This window comes from Ornithodoros turicata, chromosome 2 (genome assembly GCF_037126465.1).
Source record: "Ornithodoros turicata isolate Travis chromosome 2, ASM3712646v1, whole genome shotgun sequence".
NCBI lineage: Eukaryota > Metazoa > Arthropoda > Arachnida > Ixodida > Argasidae > Ornithodoros > Ornithodoros turicata.
The window spans coordinates 120,500,517-120,512,438 of NC_088202.1; positions in this window are offsets into that span (position 1 = coordinate 120,500,517).

The window sequence follows — 11,922 nt, forward strand, 5'->3', positions numbered from 1 at the left end:
TATAGCATTTGTGCTATTGGAAAGCAAAAGATAAGCTTTCGTTGGACATGCTATAGACTTTATAAAGGTCACCTTCTGGGGCTTCCACCCATTACAGTTGAAATGCTCCTTCTCTTTGAATTCTTACGGTGGTCTGCATGCGTTTGTTTTCGCACGTCCCCCCCCCCCCCCAAAAAAAAAAAGCGCGTCCTGTCGTAGATAACACACTGACCAAGTCAGATATGTGAAACGCCAGAAAATTTATTGTTCCTCATACATAATTTTTCCTTCCTACACTTCGGGAGCCTTCTGGACAGTGCTTCGTTCTCGTCTTCTAGCTCAGCTACTCGTTTCACGTTCTTGTCACAGGTAGTGCCAGTGGGCTCTTGTGTTGCTGTGACATGCGTTCAAAAGATGTTACCAGAAGAACCTGTTTAAGAATATCTGGATACTTATCCCAGATACAATCACTTTCCAGTCTAAACAAATGCAAGTACAAAAAGAGGCAAAGCTAGAGCTGTTAGAGCTCCGGCATTGCCGCTCTATTAAGCCTATCTATCGTTAAATGTAAGCATGGCCAACGGTGAGCCCTTCACTCTTCCGTACGGCAGTTCGAAGGAGTTCTTTTCCAGTTACGATTGATTAATGAACGAGTGCATTCAACAAACTCTCCGATTCCAGTTACGTATTGCATTCTTAAATTAGGTACTGGGATGGATCCCCATGAACGCTCGGTTATTGGAGCATTTCGTCGGCAAATCCCGTTTTCACGCAAGCCACGCGTGTAGCCATTTTGATGATCCAAACTGCGGATGGCAAACAATGAGAGAATAAATTAATCACGATCATGGAGTACTTACGTAGTTTCCACATAGGTCGGCAACCATTTCGAGCGCCTTGAGAATTCCTAACCTATTTCTTTCCAAGGCTGCAGCATCCCCTGTACCAATAGAAGAGATTATGAATCGCATGCATGCAGCAGAGAACACCTTCCTAAAAATCCTACTCGTAAAATGTACGGGCACAGATGGCACCAAGAGCTTCAGATAAGCAAGTAACTTACCAGCTGCAACGATAAAACCTTTGGACGGTTCAGCGACCAGATCCCATTTCACGGGGAGCTTCGTTCCACCACACGCGCATCGTGCAAACCAATGTCCACAAACACAAGCAACCACAACATCAAACCAATGTCCACATCAAATATTCGGTCCACCGGGTAGACATACAAAGCGTTCATATGGGGCCACTTCACTAAAACGAGCATTTTCTGCAAGGCAAATCTGTGAAGCAACACGGCAAGACAGACCTCTTCACGCTGGCACACCTACGACAAATGGCGAAATAGGTCACTTTGTCCCTTTGTCAATGGTGCCTTTCCCCTGAATGGGAGGCTAACCAGTCCCGTCGACTCATTGGATGACCCCGTTGACCCACATTGGGGATAACCACGACTGATACACGTGGCCCTCGCCTGAGGTGCCAAGCAGTGTTGTATGAATACCTGCAGTTTTCCAGTGGGTTGTACTGACCTACAGAACTTTTCTGAAATCTAGATTTTTTAATCTCTTGGCCAATTCTGCGTGTCAACCGCTTTCGCATGTAACTGTGTATGTAATGACCTCATTGTTCGTTTGACCTTTTATTTCCTTTTTTTTTTTTTTGCGCAGTGACACAAATGCATTAAATTGTCTTGTAATGGATTGTCATAGTTTTCATCATTGCGAGAACATTTTTTTTCGTGATGTGATCTGCGCTCATCCCTTTATACATGTGGGAGTCACACATCCATGTACATATAAACACAAATTAAAAATTATGATCAAGCTTCTGAAAATGTGCTGTATATGCAGAAACAGAAGAGACTGAAATAGCATGACAGCACGATGCTGTCTATTGCTTTCACTAAGTTTTCGGATTGTCTTTTGTATTTCTATTTCCTATTGTCTATTAAATGTGGAGAAAAAGAATTTTCAAAGAACGTCTATAGACTTCCTTTGGCAGAGTGGTTTGGACAGGTGGGAAAAAAGGTGTCCAAAGCACGTCTTTAGACGTTATTTGTACAATTGTCTATAAAAAGCCAAGGTAAAAAGAAAAGCCAAAGGGGCCAAAAAATGTCCAAACAGTGTCAATAGACAGGCCAAATTTATTTACACAAGGGGAGTGCAAACGTGACAATTGATTACAGTGTATTCGGTATTCTCTGCGCGAAATTGTTTGGACTTATGGTGAATTCGGGCGGAGATTTCATGGCAACACGGCTTAGCGCTCGGAAATTGCTAGGTTGGCGCCCGAGCTGGATCACGTGACCTTCGCCACCCGAACATGAGTGCCAGGAACCTAGCGGTTTTTGTCGCTTGGATCACGCTAGGGGCATCGCGGTCGCCAGTCTTCGGGCTCCGTCGTCTGCTAAACCACGTGAACTTCGACGTGGGGGCCAATGAGGGCACGCGCCACAGTTGCAGTGCGGATGTGACGACACCGGATATGGTTGGGCAACCCGCTGCTCGGTCGTTTGGAGACCGGGCGAAGAAAGCGGCACGCGAACACGCGAGATTGCTTGGCATTGACCAAGCGAACATGACTGCTCAGGACCTGGCAAAAAAGTTGTCCCGAAATGACTACCCGAACTCGCCATTAATATTACAGGATATGCACGTAATAGACAACGTTTTGAGTGAAAGGTTGCCTACATACTTCCAAGTAAAAAGATTAAATAAAGAAGTGGTTAGGTAATTTATGTATTTTGAGTTGGAGGACTTCAAGACCGGAAATATCTCAACCAGGGATTTCGCAACAAGTCCCCTTGTACCAAAAGTGGATGTTCCTCAGGGGACATTTTTGTTGGGGACATTTTTTTCGGGATCATGTTTTCCGGTTCCCCTATTCACGATGACATTTCGGAGTTGAGACATTAACGCTGTGAGCAAACATCTCCCGGTGGTACTCAGTGTAGAGGTGCTTGCGCAACCTTTCTGAGCACACCAGATCTCATGGAATTTCCAATTTCCGCTGTATAACGAGCGCGTCATACTCTCCACCGATGGGTTTTACACATCGCAAAAGAGCGGCTTCCATGAAGACCGGGTTGAAACAGGAAGCCCAGCAGGCCCTCGCCGGCTTCTGCGACCTTTGATGCTACACGCAAGTACTCTACTCTGTTTCTGCTACAGCCACCTGTGTAAGAGCGAAAGCAGAAGTCTTCGTGGTGCGCATCATCCCATGAATTTGAGTTTGAGTTTGAGTTTGATTATAGAAAAAAACGGAAGATATGGAATTCGTCACTGACGAATTCTGCTACTCCCTCAAAGGAAATGAAGTGAATGAAAGGAGAAAGAAAACTGAAAAGATGAAAAGGTAAAAATAGAAAGACATCACCCCTCCCAGTCACCGAACTGTACGTGCAAATGCGTAGCTACATCCCCTAGAAGTGAGCTGAAGTGCAAGAAACTAACAGGAACGGGGAACTCGACGACACAGGCCTAGAATGCGGTCCTAAAATACAGATACCATCTCACTGCTCACTATGAAGTTGACAAGCGCTGACAACGCCGCATCTCTCTTCCCGGGTTCCCATACACCCAGCACCTTGACTATATCGAATGTTCTATTGTCCAAGCGGTCTAGAGCAAACTTCAATGTAGCCCTTTGGGATGCATATCTTGTACAGTGCATAACGATGTGTTCCTTGTTTTCCACAGATGCACACACTGGACAGTTTACTGAACTGGCCCTACCGACTTTATGGAGAAACTGTGGACCATACGGAACGTTAAGGCGAAACCGATGCAAAAGTGTTTGTATAGGTCGCGGTATGCTGGACGGAACACGGAATTTCAGCTCTGGGTCAATCTGATGAAGCAAGGATGGCCGCCTGTCGACTTCTAACCATTGTCTTCTGCAAATGTCTTCTGTCAGCAATTTTAACATGTGCTTCACATCTGACGTGGAATATGTCACCGTGTGTTTCGTTGACGATAGGTGATGATATGTGATAGGTTTGAATCGCAATATATGACCCATTGCGCGGGCTCCTGGCGTGCGGCCACATACTGCATTGCAAGCTACATGGCTACCAATTCCGCTGCTGTCGACGATGTTCTGTGGGAAAGCCTTGCCATTCCTTCTCTACTATGCTGTGGTACAACAAACGCTGATGAAGACCCAGACGTTGACGTCGACCCGTCTGTGAAAATTGCGGTCCTAGCACGATGGCTCTCCATCAGAGTCAGACAGTACTGTTTCAACACTGGAGATGGTAGTGAAGCCTTTTGGTGATATACACCAGGAACAGTCAGCGCGATGCAGTGTCCACGGAGTTGCACGCAGAAGTTGCACGGAGTTGTAGGAGTTGCACGGAGTCCACGCGGAAGTTGCAGTGTCCACGGAGGATCGACCGCCGTTAATGTCAACTCTGCTTTTGGTAAAGCACTGCGATATGGGGCGATCACGTTGATGAATTGCGAATTTCGACGTGCCACCTTCCTTGCAAGGGGGTGTTTGTGATGCCGCGTGCATAGACGAACGTAGTGCCGCACTGTTTCCTGCGTCCTCAGTACATCTAATGGAAGTTCTCTGGCTTCTAGTGTAGTTAGGACATTTGAAGTTGCACAAGGTACGCCGAGGCAGACTTTTAAGCTTTTCGATAATACACTTTGCAGTGTCCTCTCTGACGTGTCGCTTATTCCATGCAGTACGGGCAAGTGGTAGGCCATCATCTGCCGAATGAGTGCTTTATGTATGGCGAGAAGAGACGCAGTCGACATTCCCCAGCGGGAGCCGCTGATGCGCCGTAGGATGTTGATACGTGCGTCAGTTCTTTCCTTGAGATGTTTAATGTGCGCAGCCCACGAGAGCTGCGAGCCGATTATTACTCCCAAGAACCGGTGATGAGACACTCTCCTTATTGGCTGGCCGTCAAGCTTCAGTTGAAAAGTCTTCATTTTCTTTCGACTGAAGGGAAGAAATACGGTTTTCTCGACTGATATGTCCATGCCCCTCTCCGTTAAGAAGGAGACCGTACAATCTAAGGCATTTTGAAGGCGCTGCCGCAATGCGGGCATCTGCACACCAGAGCACCATATACAGATGTCGTCGGCGTACATACTAATGTGCACGTTCTTCGGCAACCGTTGCGGTAGGTTCGCCATGACCACGTTGAACAGCAGGGGACTCAACACGCCGTCCTGTGGCACCCCGCTTGTGAGGCCATGACTGTCACTATTCCCGTCTTCGGTTTGCACATACACTGACCTCCCTCCAAGGTAGTCTGCGATCCACCGTAGAGACCGACCTTGTATTCCTAGGCTATACAGATCATATAGGACGTGGCTGTAACTGACCGTGTCGTACGCCCTTTGATGCCTAAAAATGCTGCCGCTGTCGTGCGACCTTGTGCGCGTTCATGTTCTACGAAGGTCACCAGGTCCAGTGCGCTGTCCATAGTGCACCTGCCCTTACGGAAGCCAGACATGCATTCTGAAAGCAGCTTTTGTGTCTCGATGACCCATTCCACTCGACTTAGCACCATCTTTTCCATTACCTTGCACATGCAGCTCGACAAGCTAATTGGCCTGAAGGATGCCATATCCCTGGGAGATTTCCCCGGTTTCAGCAAGGGCACTACTCTGGAGATTTTCCATATCGCAGGACGTTTGTCCTCATTCCAGCTCTTATTGATTAGACTTAATAAAGTCTTCTGAGCGTTGATGTGTAAGCTACCTATATGCTTGTAGGTAACGCCGTCGGGACCTGGCGACGATTTGCATCTTCTTGAACTTGAAGCGGCGTCAAGTTCTGCTAGGCTGAAATCAGCATCCAAGGCCGCACACCGCGCGTTATCGGTCAACACAGTACTCAGTTTGGCATTTCCCACTGATACATGATGTGCAGTTGTCGTGGATGATACAGATGGCCTAGTAAACAGTTTGCAAAATTCATTTGCGGTAGACCTCTCATCAGTATCGTGATGAATAGCCAGAGCCCTGAAAGGGTAAGATTGCGAGTTTGCTGTCCCAAGCGACCGGACTACCTGCCATACACGCGTCATGGGTGTGAATGGCGAAAGTGTGGAACAGAAAGACCGCCACTGTTGCCGAGATAATCTTTGTAGGTGACGCCGTATTATACGCTGCAATTTTTTTCTCTATCAGCCTTAATAAACATATTCCCCCCCCCCCACCCCCCGATAGTCATCTGGGTTTCCGGATCGTCGGAATCTCCTTTCCGCTCTGCGTCGAATCGCACGAAGCCTTTCGTATTCCGCATCTACGCGTGTGTAGGTATCGGCAACCGTGATAGCTTTCGATGCAGATTCCGCGGTTTTTTTCACCGCAGCTGCAAAATCTTCAGCTGTATCTGTAGCTGCGCTGGCGATGTCACGAGCTGATTGGAATTTATAACGCGACCAGTCCGCTACATTCACGCGTCCCCGTTTTTTCAGTGACCCTGAAGGACGGTGCTCAATGAGCACAGGCATATGGTCACTCCCCAATGAGTCAGTATGCGTGCCCCACTCAATACGCTGAGCAATTTCAGTGGAGCACAGGGTGACATCTATACAGCTGTGGCAACGCAGGCCGCGAAAAAACGTTGATGACACGTCGTTGAGAACAGTGAGGTTAAGGTCAGTCACTACACTTTCAAATATTCGTCTACGAGCGTCAGTGTGCTGGCTGCCCCAGAGTACACTGTGGGCGTTCATATCCTCGCAGACAATGACCGGTGCAGGAACGCCAGCAAGTAGGACTCTGACCTGTTCCTCGGTAACTCTTAAGTTCGACGCTACATACGCACTGGTCACAGTAATGTAGGTGCTCTTGAGTCGAACGCGGCACGTGACGTATTCGAAATTTTCATTTGTCGACACCCGTATGAGGGCACACGGTATGTCCTTTCTCACGCACAACATGGCTCTACTCTGACTATTGGGTCGACGGGAGAAGTGCACCTCGTAGCCTGACAGTTTAAAGGCGTCATCGACTCTAGGTTCACTCAAGGCCAATATTGGGAAACGATGACGGAAAATTACGAAAATTACGAAAGTTACGAAAATCTCCCATTTTCTGCTGTAGACTGTTACAATTCAATTGAAAGGTAGTAGCAGACTTGATTGCTTTAGTCATGTGAAGGTTCATTCAGCCGTCGACGCAGGTGATCCTGGCGTAGGACTTCCTCCATTGCTAGTATAGCTTGTACCTCTGGAAGATCCCCGGAGGTCGGGTGGTCTCGTAGAATTGCGCGTAAGACAGCAAACAGCAAGGACATGATAATATCTAGTACTTCTGATGACGATCTGCTACAGTTATCTTTTGCGGTTTGTCTAGGAGCCTGATGTAAGGACTCTTTCGACCTGGTATTGTACGCTGAAGTGGTCTTCCTGTCGGAGGGCACAGGGAAGGACTCCTCGAGATGTTTCAAGCTTACGTGAGATTTAGAGGCAGCTACATTGGCGTATGTGTTAGATCCCTTGGACTTTGCTGATACTTTCTTCTTCGTTAAGTTTTGCTTTGGTGGCTTCGAGGTAGCGGACTGGAGAACCTCTTGCTCGACGGCCCTCACGAATTCTGGGTTTGGTGGAGCCAATTTACTAGTGTTAGAGCGACCGAGAGTCACTCTTTGCACCTGCGCGGCGGCAGCCGCTTTAGCTATTCGGCATGCGCCGTAGGTTGCTGTATGTGCGAGACCGCAATTTGCGCACTTCGGCTCTCGCCTCGCAGAGCATACCTTATAACCATGCGGCCCCGAACAGATCTTGCACCGTTCTTCATTCCTGCAGTGCCGAGCAATGTGTCCAAAACGTTGGCAGCGGACACATTGGGTTGGGGGTGCCACGTATTCATTTACCGCATAACTGGTGAAACCCAGCCTTACTTCCGCTGGAAGGGGTTGTCCTGGTTGGAACGTAAGGATTACGCTGTCTTTTTCCAGAGGGCTAGATGTGCCGTCGTCAGCTAGGATGAATACGACTTCTCGCTTCACGGTTATGATGCCGTAAGAGCTCAAATAAGCTTTTAGTCGCTCTTCGGAGTACTGCATGGGGACTTTACATATTCTCCCCATAGTCTGAAGATATGATGATGGCACAAACGTTTCGACTGCGACTGTGGCGACTTTGTTAATTTGGAGCAAGCTTGTGTGTGCTTCAGTTGCGACATTAATAACTAAGCTTCCATCTTTGTTAATTCTGTGAGAAATGATTTTCTCCTGAGTTCCTTTCATGACGTCTTTTGCAATCGTATTGGGGTCCACATCCCAGAACGACTGGGCTGGATCTTTTGGTTTAAAGACCACAGGAATGCCCGTGAGACGGTTCTTCTTGTATGAAACCACCTGGAACGGTGTTGGGTCGTCGTCGATTCCAAAGTTCACTACTGTATCGTCAGAATCCAGGTTCCGGTCCTCGTGATTAGGATTCTGCCTCTCGAACTCATCATTTTCATCACGAGGCCGTTTTGTGGGGGGTTCAGAGTGCCTAGGATGAGCAGCACTTCTGTCAGGCGGCTCTATTGATGTTCTATGCTGTGAGTGTTGGCCGTCCATTGCTGCTGTAGCGACCCGAGCCCGAAGCCCGAGCGAAGGGGCCCGAGGTGTGACTCGGTGTGATGGATTGAGGTGCAAAGCTTGCCTTTCGTAAGAGTCGTTGCAGAAAATTCCGTAGCTCGATAGGCACACTATGGCGGACTAGACACACGTCCGCTTGGCGCGAGCACTTCGTCTTTCTTCTCATCCCATGAATATTTTCATCCCATGAATATTTTTTTCAAATCTCGCGCTTTTTTGGGACTGAGGGGTGTTCGCATTAGTGAACGGTATAAAGGAACAGACTGGGACCGTCCGTGCTGTAGATGTAGATACTTCCAGTTTTATTTCGTTTTCGAGATACGTTATTCATTTAAGCTACAGGGTGCGGGCTGGGTTTCTCCATGTGACTACAGTGAGATCGTAGGGCATCCGTACACATGCCTTGCCTGGAATCTGATTCGAAGGGCTTGTAGTGGTCGGGTTATGTCAACAAGAGGACGACCTCGATATTCCCGGTTGCGAAATCCCCGATCTCGAAATTCTCGTTTCCGAAACAAGGAAAATCAAGGGGAATGCTTCGTTAGGTGATATGTCGTGTTTAAAAACACATTATCGCTATTTATCCACTCAAATTCACGGCTTTTCGGTGTCTGTCCAAGCCGTTTTAGCGGACGAAAGCCACATTTTAGCAACCGTTGTCACAGCTTTCCACTCTTGGCTGCCGCCCCTTCAACTTATCGACCATCCTCGGCCCATGGGACACCGCGGCCCACTCCAGGGCGGCCTTACGTCACGTGGTTGGCTTCTTTGAGGCGACAGGTCTAAAGGACTCATTATGACCCCAGCAGCGCTCTCGGACATTCCCACCATCACGATCACGTTCAGCATCGCCATCGCCGCTCCGATCATTCCCGTCATCTCTCATCGTCATCACTCATGATTATCACCACTCATATTAAACCCCCTAGCTATGGGGTAGCGTTCCACTCTTAGAGCGGAAAACCTCCCCATTTCATCATCAAAATATATATGTTGTTGTGGTTGTTAGCAACCGTTAGGCTTATAGCAGGGCGGACACTTTTTTTTTTATTCCGTGTTAGCGCAGTGAAGCAACTGTGGCTATCAGCGGCGTACAGACGTGGACAGATGGAGAGAGGACAGCAGGAAGAAGTGGGGCGCAGGGGTTTTTAGGCGTCCCGTGCCAACTTCAGGGGGAACTGTGCCGACATTCGTCTGGAAAGTCTTCGGAAAACCCAGGGAAAACCTCAGACAGCACAGCCGGTGACAGGAGCAGGGCGGACACGACGGAGCGGGAACCGGTGAAAACGTCCCCGAAGAAAAGGTCATCTGAAAAGTTCGTCCCATGGAGTTATCGTTCGTAAATCGAATCAGTGACTGTTAGAGCGTGAATTTTCGTGTCATATTTTTATTGTTGACGTGGTCTTGAACTTGAGCGTTTAAAACACGATTCTGGTCCAAACCTACGGGACTGATTAGAAGAGTTGTGCAGGAACGTAGCAACCCAAGTAGCACAACTTACTGACAGTCGAGTGCAATGGGGGTGCACTCGACTTCTGCTGCCTGGGAATTAGGCAGAAGAAGAAGAAGAAGAAGAAGAAGAAGAGAGAGACAGAGAGAGAAAGAAAGCAGCGTAGAACTTTCAGCTATCGAGCATAGAAATGTGTTGTCTACGACTACTTCGGCACTCAGGAACTCGACACCACGCATACTTTCATGATTCAGACTTAAACGTGCATTTGGATTTTTCGACGCCTTCTTTTTAAACTGTTCATTTCAACGCCATCTATCGGATCGGATGAATGTTCGCTGCCTAGTTCTGGCTGTTAGCTCTATCCGCTGAACCAGGTCCCAACGGGAATGTAGTTTGTGAATGCACTGTGTACACGGTATTAAAAACTGTGTCGCCAAGAAGCGCAATCCCCCTTTTTTTTCCTTTGGTCTAATAAATATATCTCCCCCTCCCCCCCATAAAAGGGTAGGCAAGAAGCAATCTTTGTGGGATGCACTTTTGAGGGGACGGGGACGTTTTCGCCGGGGACCTTTTCTCCCAGACCCCGACGGGGTAGCATGTTGGTTATTCTATTATTAGGTTAGTCCAAGTTCGACGTTTGCACGTAAAATGATATGATAAAAAATGGTATGATAAAAAACAAGTGTGTGTATGTCGGGATTCCTACAAGGGCGGATGGCCTGCGAACTGCGATTCATCGTCAGGGTGTACAGCGCTCGCTCATCACCTTCGTTAAGAGCATAATAGAGCTCTCGTCTTTTCAGGAGTTTTCTTTTTCCGTTTTATTTTTTCTCTACCAGACTCGGAGTAGCTTGTCCCGCGGTGAGCGGGCTCACATCACAATTTTTCCTTCTTCTACCATCATCATCATTATCATTATCATCCAACACGGTTATACACACAGCTAAATCCGGCGCATGGATGGTGGAGAACAAGGCAGCCTTAGGTCCCGCTTTCCTAATATGTATACAAATCACGACATACTAGATTATAATTTATAACGACCATGTCATAATCAGCAGCCCCTATATGTGGAGCCCGTCCGCACGATCCGTTAGACGACGCGCAGAAGCGGACGTTTAGTATGACTACAGTAGCAGACGACAACAACATGCGGCTCTGAAAACGCGTAGAATGACGATGATGATAATCTACTTTAGAAAGAAGCATCTCCTGCAGGATATCCACCGCCTGTACAAAATTACTAAGATAAGCTGAAGTAAAAACTATTGCAGAAATTGAGGGAACAATAACCGGGCCTATGAGTAGCGCCACCGCTAGCTTCCAAGTGCGGCGCTGGGAAGAGGTGGCTATGACACGGTCGTTATAATCTAGTAGGGCGTGATACAGATATGCAACGTAGCTGAGTATACTGCGCCGCATTCCGCAACGTAAATATGGACGTCGCGCGATATCTTTATGCTTTCTAAAATCCGAGTTACTGAAGTGGTGAGCAAGGTACAATAATAATCATATCTAGGCTTTCCAATCGCGCAGGAAATAATGAGAATGAAAGAATGATCTCGGGAGAGACATACAATAGGTCCTCGTTATAACGAAGTCAACGGGAACCGGGAAAAATCGATAGAAGCAGTAATTCGATAAACGGGAACTGCTACAAAAACAGTGACGTCACGCGTCAGAAGCGCGCGGAAACACCGCGGCAGCCTTCCGACAAGTATTCAAGCAAGCAAGCAAACGTTGGCGATAAGTATACCTCGGCAGGATTTTACTACGAGATAGAGAGAGAGAGAGAAAGAGAGAGAGAGAAAGAGAGAAAGTGTAAGTTAGATCTGCCTGTAAGAAATTTGACAATTTATATCTCAAGGTACGTTCGCTTCTTGTGGTGTTTAATAAGGACGATTAACGACTGGCTCCAACTCTGTCCT